This window comes from Cetorhinus maximus, chromosome 28 (assembly GCF_964194155.1).
Source record: "Cetorhinus maximus chromosome 28, sCetMax3.hap1.1, whole genome shotgun sequence".
NCBI classification, from domain to species: Eukaryota; Metazoa; Chordata; class Chondrichthyes; order Lamniformes; family Cetorhinidae; genus Cetorhinus; species Cetorhinus maximus.
The window spans coordinates 18,427,353-18,442,806 of NC_135906.1; the positions used below are offsets into that span (position 1 = coordinate 18,427,353).

A 15,454-nucleotide genomic window follows, 5' to 3' on the forward strand; every position below is an offset into this window, starting at 1 on the left:
ACCCCGTATCTAGTGAATCATTATCTCTCATTCTGAAGTACAATCCCAGCTGAATGACCTTATTTTTTTTTCCATTCCTCCCCCTCCCCTCCCCGACCAGTGACAGGAAGAAACTAAAACAAACTTTTGAAGTCACTGATGTAAGTTTGGAAATTTTCCAGTTCATAGAAACTGCCACAAACAGATAATGACAAAGTTTTTGTGACATTGGTTGAGGGATAAGTGTTGACCGGAACATCGGGAAGAACTTGTCTGTTCTTTAGTGCAAAAGGATCCTTTACGTCCACCTGAAAGGCCAGACAGGGTAGTTTAGTTTAACTACTCAATTGATAGGCAGCACCTCTGACAGTGCAGCACTCTGTCAGCGCTCCACAGGCAGTGTCAGCCTAGATTTTGTGCTGGAGTTTCTGGAGTGTGCCTTGAACCCATGAGCTGAGACTCAAGAGAATGCTACACACTGAGCCACAGCTGAGGACATCTGTAATCTTGACTGTTGCACCATCTGAGATCCAGTGACCATATGACAGTTTGAACCTGGGAGCTTCTTGGTTTGTGGGACTCAGTACTGCACCAGGTGGTGCTCTACCCATTGAGGGTGTGTGACAACTGTTTAATATATCGAAGGGATGGTACTCACTTACACCAACAAAAAATTCTCAGAATAAGGGACTTCCATTGTGCAATAAGATTACCCAAGTAGCCACAGCAAGGAATTGGTGTTCCTCCATATATATCCTTGATGGCAGAATGCACGACGTGAGGTGGGGCTGCACAAGATGGACATTCCCCGGTCTGTAGCTGTTAGCTGGACTGAACCAGTGTTAAAACTGGCTTCAGTTCCCCTGAGCCAAGACAGAAGAAAGACTAGTCCAAAGAAAAAGTTCCCACTGCTGATCTCCTGTCCAGTGACACCCCAGCTCAAATACAGATGGCGATGGGGTCAGGTTGGGCTGGCCTGTGATTCACTCCATATCTGTGCGCGCTCACTCTCCCATTCCTTGTGGTATGAGCATGTGCCTTCAGGAGAGATGGAGTGAGGGTGGGTGGGGGAGGTTGGTGGGGGGGGAGTTGAGGGTGGGGAAGCGAAAGAAATTCACAAATATGAGTGAGGGTTACTTTGCTTTCCAAACAAATCTGCAGTGACCTGTTGGCGATCACCAAGATGGATGAGGGCAGATTTTAAAGTACACATTGAGGTCAGTGGCCTTCACATCTAAACAATGGCTTGTTAAATTGAGTGGTTTTGAACCCGTGACCTTGAGTTTATTTACTGTACAAAGGGATTCACAGAAGCTGAGAGGTTCCAGAGCTGCTGGTGAGCTTCAAGGAGGGTTTCAAGCTGCCCAGGAATCAGCAGGAACTTTTCTTTAATATTCATTGAAAGTGAAGCAATAATATGTGCCTGGGAGTCTCTCCAAATGTATATTAAACTATTGAATGCCCTCCTTACACCTCTCTGCTTCTCTATCTCATTTCCCCCATTAAGACACTCCTCAAAATCCATTTCAATGCCCATTGGTCATCTGGCCTAACATATCCTTTTGTGGCTCAGTGTCAACTTAGCCTTATAATGTTCCTGTGAAGCCCTTTGGGACGTTTCATCATATTTAAAGGCTATGTAAATAAGTTGTTGTTAACACTGATGCCATTGTTAACTGTATAAGCTAGTTTATTCTGTTGTTAAATTGACATATGGAGAATTTGTTTGTGCTGCATTGTTGTAAAGGGCTGTTGCAGATACTATCTCTCCCGCATTGTAGCCATACCACACCCCCACCTCACCCCAACACTGATTTTCAAACCTTGGATCCAAACATAACCCACCCTCCACTGCCACAGGAAGTTGGATGGGGTGACTTCATTTACAGGTTTCTGTCTAAGGAGCCGATAGGACCTATCAAGATAGAGAGACTGACGTTTCTTCCATTCCTGGACACGGTCCAATCTTCAGTCTGTTGATCGCTGTCCAGATTGGACATTGGAATATTTACCTCTTCACCAACATCACTAAGCAGTTTGTATGGTATTTGTGGGAGCTTGCTGTGAGCAAATTGGCTGCCGTGTTTCCTACATTACAACAGTGACTACACTTCATAAATACTTCATTGGCTGTACGGTGCTTTGGGATGTCCTGATGTTGTGAAAGGCGCTATATAAATGTAAGTTATTTAATTCTTCCTTTGACAACAGGTATGGAGTGGGGGCAATTTCTGGGTGTTACTGATGGTGAGGGAGATGCCTGTGATGATAATGATTAGTTACATTATTTCTAGTGAAGGTATCTTCATCCTTTCCCCCCCACTCTTTCACCTCACATGTACTGCGAGCAATCAAGCTCCATAATCAGCTGACTGGAGGATTGCTTGGTGTTTGAGAAGGTGGATTAAGTTTGGAGTGGGGGTGGGGCAGGGCAGGGTAGGTGGAGAGACACATTGGGAAGGCATAGGAAGGAAGTTGCATGGCACTGGCCAACAGCCAGGATGACTTTGGACATAACATTTCCAGATTGCTATCTTCCAAGATGGATATTTCCATTTGGGAATGTTTCTCACGCTAGAAAAACATTTAAAAATTACACCGTAGCATCTACTCAATGTTGAGATAGAGCTGACCGAGGATCCCAGCTGGTTGATAGTATCACATTGACCCCTGGTTTCACAGGCCAGTCTAACTGTCTGGAATTCACTTTTACCCTGTGCCTTTGAACTATTGTCAACTTCCATTTTAACAGAAAGTTTTGGTCATTGTAACTACTTTTAATCTTTCAACACAAGGTGAGGTGGTGCATTTTGTTTCTCCCACTCTGCAGGAAAAGGTGGCAAAATGTTATTGGACCTGTAATCCATAGTCCCAGACCAAATCCTGCCATGGCAGCTCGGGGAATTTAAATTCAATAAATCAGGAATAAAATGCTAATCTCATTAATAATCATGAAATTCTAGATTCTACATCTATATTCACTTGTGTCCTTTAGGGAAGGAAATCTGCTGTCCTTACCCAGTCTGGCCTCCATGTGACTCCAGACCCACAGCGATGTGGTTGACTCTCAGCTGGCCCAGCAAATCACTTGTATCAAACTACTACTGAACAAATAAATGTGGCTGTACCTACACCATGTGGACCGCAGCTGGTTCAAGAAGGCAGCTCAATACCACCACCTTCAGGGCAGTTAAGGATGGATAATAAATTGCCGGTCTTGCCAGGGTCGCTCACATCCCAGGAACACCTTTTTTTAAAAAAACCCTGTAGTTTCAGCTTGAGGATTCAGCTTGGGCAGATGGTATAGAATTCGACCCTGAACTGTCAGCGAGTGTCCTTAAATTCATAACTTTGAATGTCGACCCAAATCTCACTAGCTGCCGATCTGCGAGAATTCGTAAGGGTGGCTTTGGTAGGAAGTCAAACTGGGGAAATCAGCCAGGTAGGAGCTGCTTCCCCTCGGCAAAGCGACATTGCCCAGGCAGTGTCTAGAGTGCTTTATTGATCCACGTGATTATCCTGTACCTGGCACTGGTCGTCTAAGACGAAGGAAAGAACAAAGATGCATTTCTCTCGCATCTTTCACAGCCTCAGAATATTCCAAAATGCTTCACAATGAAGTATTTTTGAATTATAGTCACAGTTGTAAACTAAGAATTGGGGCACCCAATTTGTGCACAGCAAGATCCCACAAACAAAGTGAGGCGAATGACCCAATAAGAGGAAACCTTTGTGTTACAGGAGCTTAACCTCCTTCATCCTTGTGAAATTTAACAAACATCAAAAGATTTGCATTTCAGAAGGAATCCCCCAGTTTGGTATTTCTGAACCCTCGCTGTTTGTCTCTTCCAAGGATCTACTTGTCTGACCTCACATACATTGATGCTGCATATCCGCTGTCCGGGGGCATCTTGGAGAACAAGCATCGATGTGATCAGATCAACAGTGTTTTACGGATTATCTGTGACTTTCAGCAGTTCTGTGAATACGGTAATACCCTGTCTGACACCCTCATCATTAGGTGAACTGAGAGTCTGGCTGTCTTCACTTGGAATCTTTCTTTTTAGTCTCTGCCTGTCTGCCTCTCGCACTCTGCCTGCCTCTTGGCAGGAGCAGAAGAACTGAGCAAAATGAAAAAGGGGTAGAGTTGGAGACAGGAGTGACAGCTGAAGTATTTGGCCTGTACAGAGTGAGTGTCTGCATGAACAAAAGAAATAGGAGAAGATGTAGGCCATTTGGCCCCTCGAGCCTGCTCCACATTCAATAAGATCATGGCTGATTTGTTTATGTTTCAAATTCCACATTCCCATCTACTCCTGATAACCTTAGATGCTTGTTAGGCAAGGGAATCTATCTACCTCTGCCTTAAATATTCAATGACCCCGCCTCCACCGCCTTCTGAGACAGAGAGTTCCAAAGTCGCACAACCCTCAGAAAAAATTCTCCTCATCTCTGTCCTAAAAGGGCGACCCCTAATTTTAAAACAGTGCCCCCTAATTCTGGACTCACCCACAAGAGGAAACATTCTTTCCACATCTACCTTGTCAAGACCATTCAGGATCTTATCTACTTCAACCAAATCTCCCCTCACTCTTTTAAACTCTAGTGGAAACAAGCCCAGTCTGTCCAACCTTTCCTCCCAAGACAACCCACTCATTCAAGTATCAATCTAGTAAACCTCCTCTGAACCACCTCCGATGCATTAACCTCCTTCCTTTAATAAGGAGACTAAAACTGCACACACTGTGTTTGAGGTGCAGTCTCACCAATGCTCTGTATAACTGAAGCATAACATCCTTATTGTTGTGTTACATTCCTCTGTGGACTTGCTCAGCTCATCTGGAGTGTGGTTTTGCTGACCCAGTCCCCCACCCCCCCCAAGGATCCCTCCCAATTCTTGACGGAGAAGCCTAGGCTCTCACCTGTGGGAGCCCAATCCTGTCCTATCGATGGACACTGGCCACTCTCGCGGGAGCTCTCTCTGCCTTTCTCCCATGTCGCACTGCTGCTCTCGCCCTCGCTGCCGGTCTCGCCGCCTCTCTCTCTCTGTGAGCTGAGCCCTGGACGGGAGTGGTAGTGAGCAGAGCCCATTGTTGCCTTAATGGACTTTCAGCATTGACTATGGTTGTGACAGAAAAACAATTCCCAAAAATATAGTTTATTCATAAAATTTGTAAAAGTACATTCCAAAACATTTCAACTTAAATTACATAAAATTCGACTTGTTTCCACACCGTGTGTTCCACTCTGAGATGCCTCAATATAATTGTAGTTCCCTTGATATTTACTATGTATGTTCCATGTTGGGCATCCAGCCTGGAGGCAAAGTATTTCAAATTGAAAAATTACAACAAGTGCAATAGGATTCAACTCTCCTTCCTGCAGCATATTCCTCCCGGAGATGCCTCAATACAATTTCAATGCTTTATATTCATGTTCAATGTTAGGCACACAGCCCGAGGGGGTCCCACAACAAAATCCAGTAATTAATGAACAAATTGCTGGTCATGTCCATTGTGTTTATTGGGATGGAGAGTGGGAGGGTGAGGATGGTAAAACCTCTGCAATAGTTGCCTTTCTCTCTCTCATGTTGGCTGCCTCACATTTTCTCTTTAATTTTTTGACTTGTTCTATTTTGAATTATTTGTAGATCTTCCGACATTGCCTCATGTGCAGAATTACCTGAACTCTGAGAGATACATCGAGGAACTGCAATGGTTCTTCGATCAGGACAACTACAGGTGAGTTCTGCACGCAGCTGTGCTTTTAGAGAATAAGTTTACCTAAAAAAAATTGGCTTTTACTTTCCCTAAACCGAGGAGGAGTGAAACTTTGCAGATACGGAAATCCTGGCTGCATTCCAGAACCTTCTTGCACTCAAATTGAATTAAGGAGCAGATTGGGATTTGGTCCTTTTTTGCTTTGGAAGGTACATGATGTGGGAGGGTGAGGGGTCACATGGCAAATGCATTAATCGAAGAGCTTGGGCAGATGGGTTTGAGAGAGAACTTTATTCTGCATCTACCTCAGGAATGATGCTCAGATGTGTGCTTCAGATGGAAAGTGTTCCACTCCCCTTGCATTTGTCGTCTTTCGCTTAGTGACTCAATGGTTGGAAAAAATCCAAAAGAAGCTTTTGTATTAACTGTGAATATCTGTTAATGGAACTCTGAATGTTTTGACATCTTCTTACAGACTGTCTCTGCTGATTGAACCTGCGTCTTGTGTTCAGCATCACATCTCCAAGAGCGAATCTATCGGTGAGGTGCTTTTCTTCTACACCGAGCATAAAACTATTAACAAACTGCAGTTTCCAGGATTTGAAGTTGGATGTAAGAGGGTGATCTTACACTGCCGGAGAATCGTGACAGAAAGAGAGACTTGCATTTCTATAGCGTCTTCCACAACGTCAGAATGTCCCAAAGCGCCTTACAGCCAATCCAATACTTTTCTAGTGTAGTCACTGTTGTAGTGGAGGAAATGGGGCAGTCAATTTGTGCACAGCAAGATCCCCACAAACAACAATGTGATAACAATCAGATGATCTGTTGTTGTGATGCTAATCCAGGGATAAATATTGGCCAGGGCACTGGGGTTAACCCCCTCTTTGAAAAATAGCGCTGTGGGATCTTTTGCATCTGCCTGAGGGAGCAGATGGGGGTGGGGGGGGGGGGCCTCAGTTTAATGTCTCATCTGAAAGACAGTACCTCAGAGATTGCAGCACCCTCTCAGAAACTGTGGTGCTTCACATTATTGTGACTGGAATAATGTACCCTAACTTTACTCTACCCAGACCCCCACTACCTGAGAATTCGAGAGCCCATCCGCATGAAGGGGCTGCAACCATTGAAAGCAAATTGCAAAGGAAAACGATCCTGAAAGACGGCAAGAAACCAATGGTAAAGGGAACAATGAAACGCATGTCGTGTTACTGTTGGCTCAGTTTTTAATCCTTGTAGCCCCAAGTTTCTTATTTGCGAATGTACTTTTATTTTTATATTTTATTTGCTGGGAATGGAATACTTTTCACAATGAGCATTGACCAGTGGCCAGCATCTGAAGCATTGCACCTTGCTGTCCTCATACTGACCTGGCACTTCACAGATCAGAGGGAAATAAAGAAACAACCGAAAGACTTGCATTTCTATAGTGTCTTGCACGACCTCAGGACATCCCAAGTGTTTCACAACCAATGAAGTACTTTTTGAAGCATTGTCACTGTAGAATACACTGCAGTCAATTTGTGCACAGCAAGCTCCCACAAACAACCAGATTTTAGTGAGGTTGGCTGATTATATAAATGTTGGCCCCAGGTCACCATCCCCATGTGGAGAACCCCCCCGACCCCCCACCCCCACAACCCCACTGCCATGGGAGAACAGCTCCTCCCCCCGCGCCCCAGCCGTGGGAGAACATTTCCCCCCACCCACCCTCCCTTCCCCCTCCCCCTTTGGCCGGTGGAGAACGTTCCCCCTCCCCCGCTGGCCAGTGGAGAACATTCCCTCCCCACCCCACCCCGAGCATTGCCCTTACTTTTCTTGGAAATTGTGTCATGCTTTTTACATCCACTCGAGAGGGCAATTGAGGTTTAATGTTTCATTCAAAAGACAGTACCTCCAATAGTGTGGCACTCTCACAGAGCTGTACTGGGAGTGTCAGCCTAGAGTTTTGTGCTCAAGTTTCTGGAGAGGGATTTGAACCCACAACCATCTGACTCAGAAGTGAGATTGCTATCTACTGAACCACAGCTAACATCTGGGCAATGCCATGTACTGGCTGCAAACCCTGCTTTCAAATCCTGTCATTTACACTGCATTTGATAAAATGTGGGAGCACTGGATAAAATTGGCAAGAAATATCCACTCATGGTAAATGCTAAAAAGCAACTGTGTCTTGACCCGGGGACTGAAGCGAGTTAAATTCAGGAGTGGAGTAAAATTTCTCTTGCACCCTCCCCCCCACAACCCAGCACTACTTGACCATGAACCCCCTCAAGGCAGCTCTGAACCAAGAAACTTGGTTTCTGGAGTTTGCATGTCCATTGACACTCGAACTGGTGAATGGACTCTGGAATTCCCAGAGAGGTCAGTTTAGCTGGAGACTGTGTGAGATTGTGGAGCTGATTGTAACACTGGGTCAGCAGAGCCTCTAAACTGGCGACTGTCCTGTCTTAACCCAGGTGTCACTCTGGACAATGTATTGGGTTGCACTCTGTGACAGTCAGCTGCTTTACTACAGAGCCAAATCACTGAAATCGACTGAAAGAAAACAGGTCAGTGTCATTCAAACATGGATATGGAAAGAGTTTTCATTCCTCCCTGAATATTTACATCTTCTAAAACTGATTAACCATATGTTGGGATGTTGAATTTGAGTTATTGGGCTGGCGAAGTACCTGGGCCTAAGGTGCAAACTACTCTCAAGTTCCATGTAGGATAATAGGATCAAGAGGCCGTACAGTCCCTAAAATCTGTTCTGACATTCGGTTAGATCATGGCTGATCTGTATCTCAACTCCATTTCCTTTGATGTCCCTACTCAACAAAAACCTATTGATCTCGGCCTTGAAAGATCCATTTGTCCCTGCAATCCTTAACATAACCTTTCAGGAGAGAGAGTTCCAGATTCCCACTCTCCTTTTATGCACAAGAAGTGCTTCCTAATCCCTCCTGAAAAGCCTAGCTCTAATGTTAAGATCGAGAAATCAAAAACAAAACGGCTCAATTAGAGGAAATAGTTTATCCCTCCCTCCCCCATCAAAAGCCTTTATTAGTGTAAACACTCTGATTAGATCACCCCTCGACCATGTAAACTCAAGGGAATACAAGTCAAGTTTATGCAACCTGTCCTCATAATTTAACACTTGTACTGCTAGTATCATTCTGGTGAATTGGTGCTGCACTCCTTCCGTCCCCGAGGTGCGATGCACAAGTGGAGGAATAGCAATTTAGAAAAAAAAATGTTCCCCCCCACCCCACCTTTTCCCCTCCCACCTTGTTACCGCACATTTCAGTTTTGAAATATTTTTGACAAGGGGTAAAGTCTTTCGAAGGGGACACTGTTCCCAGGTTAGAGTTCAAACACTGAATTCATTCTATTTCCAATTTAAGTGAATCTGAGATAAAGGAATCCTAATCTGCTTCTGTTTCTTTCCAATTGTTGAATTTGAATTGTTTTTTTGAGCAGTTTAAGTCGAGCTGGTGTAAGAGAGTATCTGTCATCGGTTGGATGCCTCTATTGATGGGTGATCCAGAGGTGGACATGTTCCAGCTCTCAGCTTCTGAGCACAGCGAGTTCAACATTGTCTTTATCGCTTCGGAATTGCTTCCTATTTAAAAACCTGAGAATTCCTTTGAGGGAGGTGTGAGATGTAAAGAGAATTCTGCTCACAAAGTATTGAGGGATCATTTCTCCCGATGGGGTTGGTTAAGAAATTGTTTATTTATGTAAGTGCTGGTCCCCTCGTGTGAAACAAGTGGGCACAATCTTCACAAGGGCCACACGAGGGAGGGAACATGTTGGATGTTGAGTGAGACAAGTCTGTGCATCTCTAAAATTGTTGAATATGGCAGCATTGCCAATTCGGGTGGAGCAGGGACAAGGGAGACCCTCTTTGGCCCAAGACAGTGGGAGCCATTGTGGTCTTTGTCAGTCCTGTATGTTGCTGTGTTTCTGAGGGGTAGGACTCTCTCTCAATGCTGTCTAGCAGCAGTTGGCATCAGTAAGTTAGGAAGAATCTGTCTATCTCAATTTCTGTCTGTGTGTGTCTCTCTCTCTCTCTCTCTCTCTGTCTCTCTCTCTCCCTGTCTGTCGCTCAGTCGCTCTGCCCTTTGAGGATCTGGGGACTGCCCTTTCTCACATTAGGCTCTGCTGTAATGATCTAAACTTGCCTCGAGTCTCCTTCTGTTTTCCAAGCAGGGAATTGCTATTGGTTTCATGCAGGGAGCAGACTGAATGCAACACTGTGGTTCAGACACCTTAGCAGGGCTTGCAATAGTAACAGGAACCAGGTAAGTGTCACCTGATCAGAGACTAACTAATCTGAAGGCAAGAATGTCTAATTTGTCCAAAGTAAGTTCCCACAAACAGCAAAGTGGTAATGACGAGATCATCAGTGTTAGTGATGTTGACTGAGGGCTAAATATTGCTCTGGACACCAGGGAGAACTCCCCTGCCCTTCAAATAAAATATCATGGGAGCTTTTACATCCACCTGGAAGGGTAGGTGGGGCCTTGATTTTAAGGTCTCTTCTGAAAGACAACACCTCTCACAGAGCAGTCCCCCTTCCTCTCAGGGCTGGCCCTCTGACAGGGCAGCAATGCCCCCCACCCCTCAGGGCTGGCCCTCTGACAGGGCGGCAATGACTCCCACCCCCCACACTCAGGGCTGGCCCTCTGACAGGGCGGCAATGCCCCCCACCCCTCACCCTCAGGGCTGGCCCTCTGACAGGGCGGCAATGCCCCCCACCCTCAGGGCTGGCCCTCTGACAGGGCGGCAATGCCCCCCACCCCTCACCCTCAGGGCTGGCCCTCTGACAGGGCAGCAGCCCACAAGAAGGTACAGGATGTGGTAGAGATGGGGAATAATCAGCTAAGTGGCTCCTAGTCTCATTGAGTGTTTATAAATGTTGCAATAAAGGACTGTTTATGAAATAAACAATGACGCATAGAGTTTCACAACCAATGGAGTTGTTTATTGAACGTGGAATCTTGAGGAACTGCCAGCTGCTGGGTAATGGCAGCATTAGCAGCAGAAACTTTGCCAAATGGCAGCTCTTCGTGTAAGAAACGACAGTGAGAAGTAGCAGAGTATTCATGGTGACAACCCAGCCCCATCCCTCCCCACTTGCATCTCCCCCTCCCACTCTCCCCACTCCCACTCTCCCCGACTTCTGCCTTCCTCCCTCCCCCACTCTCCCCAAGCCCTGCCTCCCCCTCTCCTGCTTTCCCCTCCCACTCTTTCACCACCCCCCTCTTTGCTGTCTGCCCTTCCCATTCTCCCCCTGCCATCTCCCCTACAGCCCTGCCATTTCTTTCATCTTGACCTGGTGCCCAATACAAACCCTGCCCCTGCTCTGAACTGATTTAATCTTTGCTGCAGCCTCTACTGAACTTGATGTCTTTTGAATGAGTGAGAAAGACCATTGGAGGAAAATATGAAAACCATGATACAACTTATATGTTTTTTTTTGTAAGTAGAAGACTGGTGTGAATGTGCAGGATCTTGGGAAGCAGGTGAAATGATGCAACCTTCTCCCAGTGCAACCATCAGTTCATCTGGGTATTTCCAACGAGCCTTGTCATTGTCGAGTTGATCCAGAGACTGGAGTTAAACTGTTAGTTCAAGATGAGCAGAGTGTGGAGAATGAGTTAAAGCCTTGTGAGCAACAGAATTGTTGAACTGACAATTGTCCAACACAAGAGGGAAGATGGAATGGTGATGATTTCAGATCCAGGAGGATTATTACCTGAAATACCAGACAATGAGATCGTGATCCCAATGTTTGGCTTTTGTTTTGAATGGAAGAAATAATCATGAGTGATTTTGTGTGGAACATTTCTGGATCCTATTTGGAGGGTGAAATCACCTCACGAACGCAGCATGTTGATGGAAATGACTCTGCTTGGTTTGGAGAATTCCATTGTCCTTCTTCATGGAGATTTTCCCCTTTTTACATGAACTGTGAATGGACTGTCCAGCCGTTTACTCCAGTAAAGGAGTTGGAGTGTGGTGTTCAGCTTATAATCATTTCTCTGACTGATGTCAAGCTTGGAATAACACTCCCTCTGCCCATCTGTTCCACTATCTCCAGGTTTTTGTCCACCGATGATGATTAAGCTGTTATCTCTGCTCTGCACTTTACCGGCCTGTGATATTCCCGTCCATTCACACCCGTTGAGGAGAGACTGTGAGCAGAAAACCCAGACTAGAATCTGCAATCTTGCAGAGGAGACTGCAGTTATTGACCACCCTGAGATTCAAACCTCCAACTGTGGGATCAAGTACTGAATAAAGCCCTGGACGTGAATCCCATTTTGGCTATTCCAGTCTAATTGTGCCCATCAGATCGCCTTTCACCAACTCATGGTCGCCTTCCTGAATGCCAAAAGACTTCATTTAAAGCAGGGGTATGAATAAATCCCAGATGACATGACTACTTCCTACCCCAGCATTGAGAGAACACCTGGGAAAGTGTTGCTGAGCAAAAAGTGATGCTTTGCAGCTTGTTTGGAGATTTTCTTGGCTCCCATGTTCAAGTTACAGTTGCCAGCTCTGGCTGGATGTTTTCCTGGAGATTTCATCACATGACTCCCCAACTCTAAACCCCTTCCCAAAAGCTGCCGCAACTGGTCACCTGACATGTCCATCCTCACGATTCCCCCTGCATCCTCTGACCCCCTTCCCACGCTGGAAAACAACTCACTAGAATCCAGCTTCGTATATAATATTAACTTCACTTAGTTCTGAAAACGTTTGGTATCCACCCCTTACTGCCTTGTACCTGCCTCCTCTGCCATGTTCACTTCAGTGTTATTGTGCTGTTTTGATACTTGGCCTTGTCCTCATTGTGGTTGAGAACATAACCTATGACCCCTTTCACTGCCGGTGATAAGAAGGGTGGTGTTTTTGACAGAAAATTAATTTCTTTCAGTGGTTTGCTTTGTGGCTGTAAATTGAAGATCAATGTACACTCTGTAGCTCATGAGAAGTCATTGAGTCTGTTCTACACTACACTAACATTTTGTATGTTACATCTCAACAGTATCCAGTCCACCTTGTGTAACAACACATTAAAGAGAGGGGGTCTGCTATTTCCCCTTCCTTGTGTCAATAATCTGTTCAGTTTGACCTCCTGTTGCTACAATGTTTTATTTCATTCACTCTATCACAAATGGAGAGAAAGGATACTGAAATCCTCCTGGGAAACCAGTACCATAATTTTTTTGTCCCCTTGCCCACCTACCCCCCCCACCCCCACGCCGACTCCCAAACACATCTCCCCTCCCATAACTTCCACATCATAACCAGAATGCTGAATCCACATCACCTACGATAAACGGTTGCTTTGTGCGGAGTTGGGGTGGGGGAGGGGGTGGGGGGGCTAGTGTGGAGTTGAGGGGGGTGGTTTTGTGTGGAGTAGAGGGGATGGTTTTGTGTGCACATGTCTGTGTTAATTATGGTTTTGTTGGTGGGAAAGGCCCTGCCTTTTTCTCTGAGGGGCTGTGATATGTGTTAGAATCTTTCATGCAACGAAAAGAAAATTTTAAAACATTTTCTATAGGTATTAATCTGACTCCAGTAACATCCAGAGCCTGTGAATACAGCCACATAGGCTTATGGACAATGGGTCTGTTGTGGGTACCATAAATGAGGGTGAGTAGGGCACGAGAGAGCCCAAGGCTGCACGGTAGCTCAGGATTAGACGGGCCCTTGTAATCTGAGGGGAGTATCGATATTTGTTGCTCTGCAGTACAGTTAATGCTGTTTTACACCCATTCTCCAGTGAGAGCAGTGCTTCAGTCAGAGGTGACATTGGACATGTTCTGAAGGGCTTTTCTCTGTTCGGGTTTTATATGTTGCATAATAAAGATGGAATTATATTTTAATATATTTGATTCCTTAATCTTGAGCCTATTAAGGAAGTTGTCAGTTAATCTTCACTTCTCTCTGATGAAAATTGGTGTTCGCCTGTGGTGTTTTATCTTTGAAAAAATAAATATTTGATGTAACCCTGCACTTGGCTTTATAGCATTTTTCTATCCTGGCAAAATAAAATGCTCTTTGTTTTGTTGCTATGTCCTAGTCCAGTGGGTAAACTCTCACCCGCTGTGTGACTGATCCACACAGACCAGTCTGCATTTCAATCTCCTTTCTGTGCTCGGTTAACAGTTGGTCCACTAGTTATCCAGAAACTGCTGTAGATAGAGCTCCTCTTCAATTATACCCACACAGTATCAGTCAGTACTGTGATCAGTGAACAGCTTAATCCTACACTTAGGCTGTTGTCAAATGAACAAATAATGACTTTCCTGTTTGGGGAAGAGAGAAACTTCTTTAGATTCTTAATGCCTTTAAGATAACATGCCTGGAGATTGGAGTCTGTTCTGACTAATATTAACTCTCAAACAACATTAAAACTGTATCTGTTTCTTCTTCCATGGGCATCACTGGAAAGGCCAGCATTTGTTGCCCATCCCTAATTGCCCTTGAATTGAGTGCTCAGCTATTAGAGGGCATTTAAGAGTGGATCTGGAGTCACATATAGGCCAGACCAGGGAAGGACAGCAGCTTTTCTTCCCTAAAGGACATTAGTGAACCAGGTGGGGTTTTTACAACAATCAATGATAACTAGTCTCAGTAATGGTGACCATGAAACTTTCGATTCCAGATGTAACAATTAGATTAAATTCCATCAGCTGCCCCCAGAGCATTAGCTTGGGCATCTGGATTACTAGTCCAGTGACATTACCACAGCACCACCATTCCCGTCTTGTGTTCATAACACATTATCACAACACAGCTGTTTCTGAGAGTTTGCTGTGTTTTCTATATTACAACAGTGACTACACTTCAGAAGCCTTTCATTGGCTGTGAAGTACTTTGGGAGTTAAGTCATGAGGTGCTAGTGAAATGCAAGTCTTTCTTTCTTAAAGAAAAGCAAAATACTACAGTACTGGAAATCAGAAATAAAAACAGAAAATGCTGGAACAACGCAGCAGGTCTGGCAGCCTCTGTGGAGAGAGAAACAGAGTTAACCTTTCAAGTCTGTATATAGGTCTTGGAATGTTAGCACGCTTTCTCTCTCCACAGATGCAGAGTTTTCCCAGTATTTTCTGTTCTTTCTTTCTGTCCAGGTTGTGATGAGAGCAGCAGTTGCTGACTGACTGGCTCAATAATGGACATGGAATAATCATCCTATAGCCTGTCCTAGAGGGTTCAGTCCTTCACATTTGTATCAATAACCCTATAAACTGTTCATTCCCTCATGTGGATTAATTTACCATCCAATAATGTATTTTGTGGCAATGTACCTAAACTGGGTCACGATGTTGACATTAAATAACCTGGTGTTAACCAGAATTCAGACCAAGGCCACTTCACAACTCCTGGTACAAGGTGACAACTGTCAAACATGACAACAATTTCTGATCATGTTCAAAGTATTAAAAGGGGTATTTTACTTTAGGAAGGTGATATCGTGACTTCTGCCTCTGAAATGAGGCGCAGGCCCCGCGGTTTAAAGGGATTTCCGGGCCATTCCCCTGCTCTGCCCCTGGCTCTGGGGAGGGTTTGTTCGGCGGGTTGAGGCCGGAACCTTTGTGCGCGGCCCGTGCGGTTCCGGCCGGAGAGCGGGGCGGGCGAACCCGGAATCACGTGTTTGGCAGCGCCGGGGGAGAGAGAGTGAGGGACCCGGACCCGGAGTGGGAGAGGGAGCGCGAGCCGGAGCGGGAGAGATGGGGAAAGCCGAGCGGGTG

General features: G+C 45.3%; 1 pseudogene; it reads left to right on the plus strand.

Annotated features, from left to right (window-relative positions):
• Nucleotides 1-14,859, plus strand: part of LOC144668766 (ras-specific guanine nucleotide-releasing factor RalGPS1-like) — a 56,933-nt pseudogene extending 42,074 nt beyond the window's left edge.
• The last annotated feature ends 595 nt before the right edge of the window (nucleotides 14,860-15,454 follow it).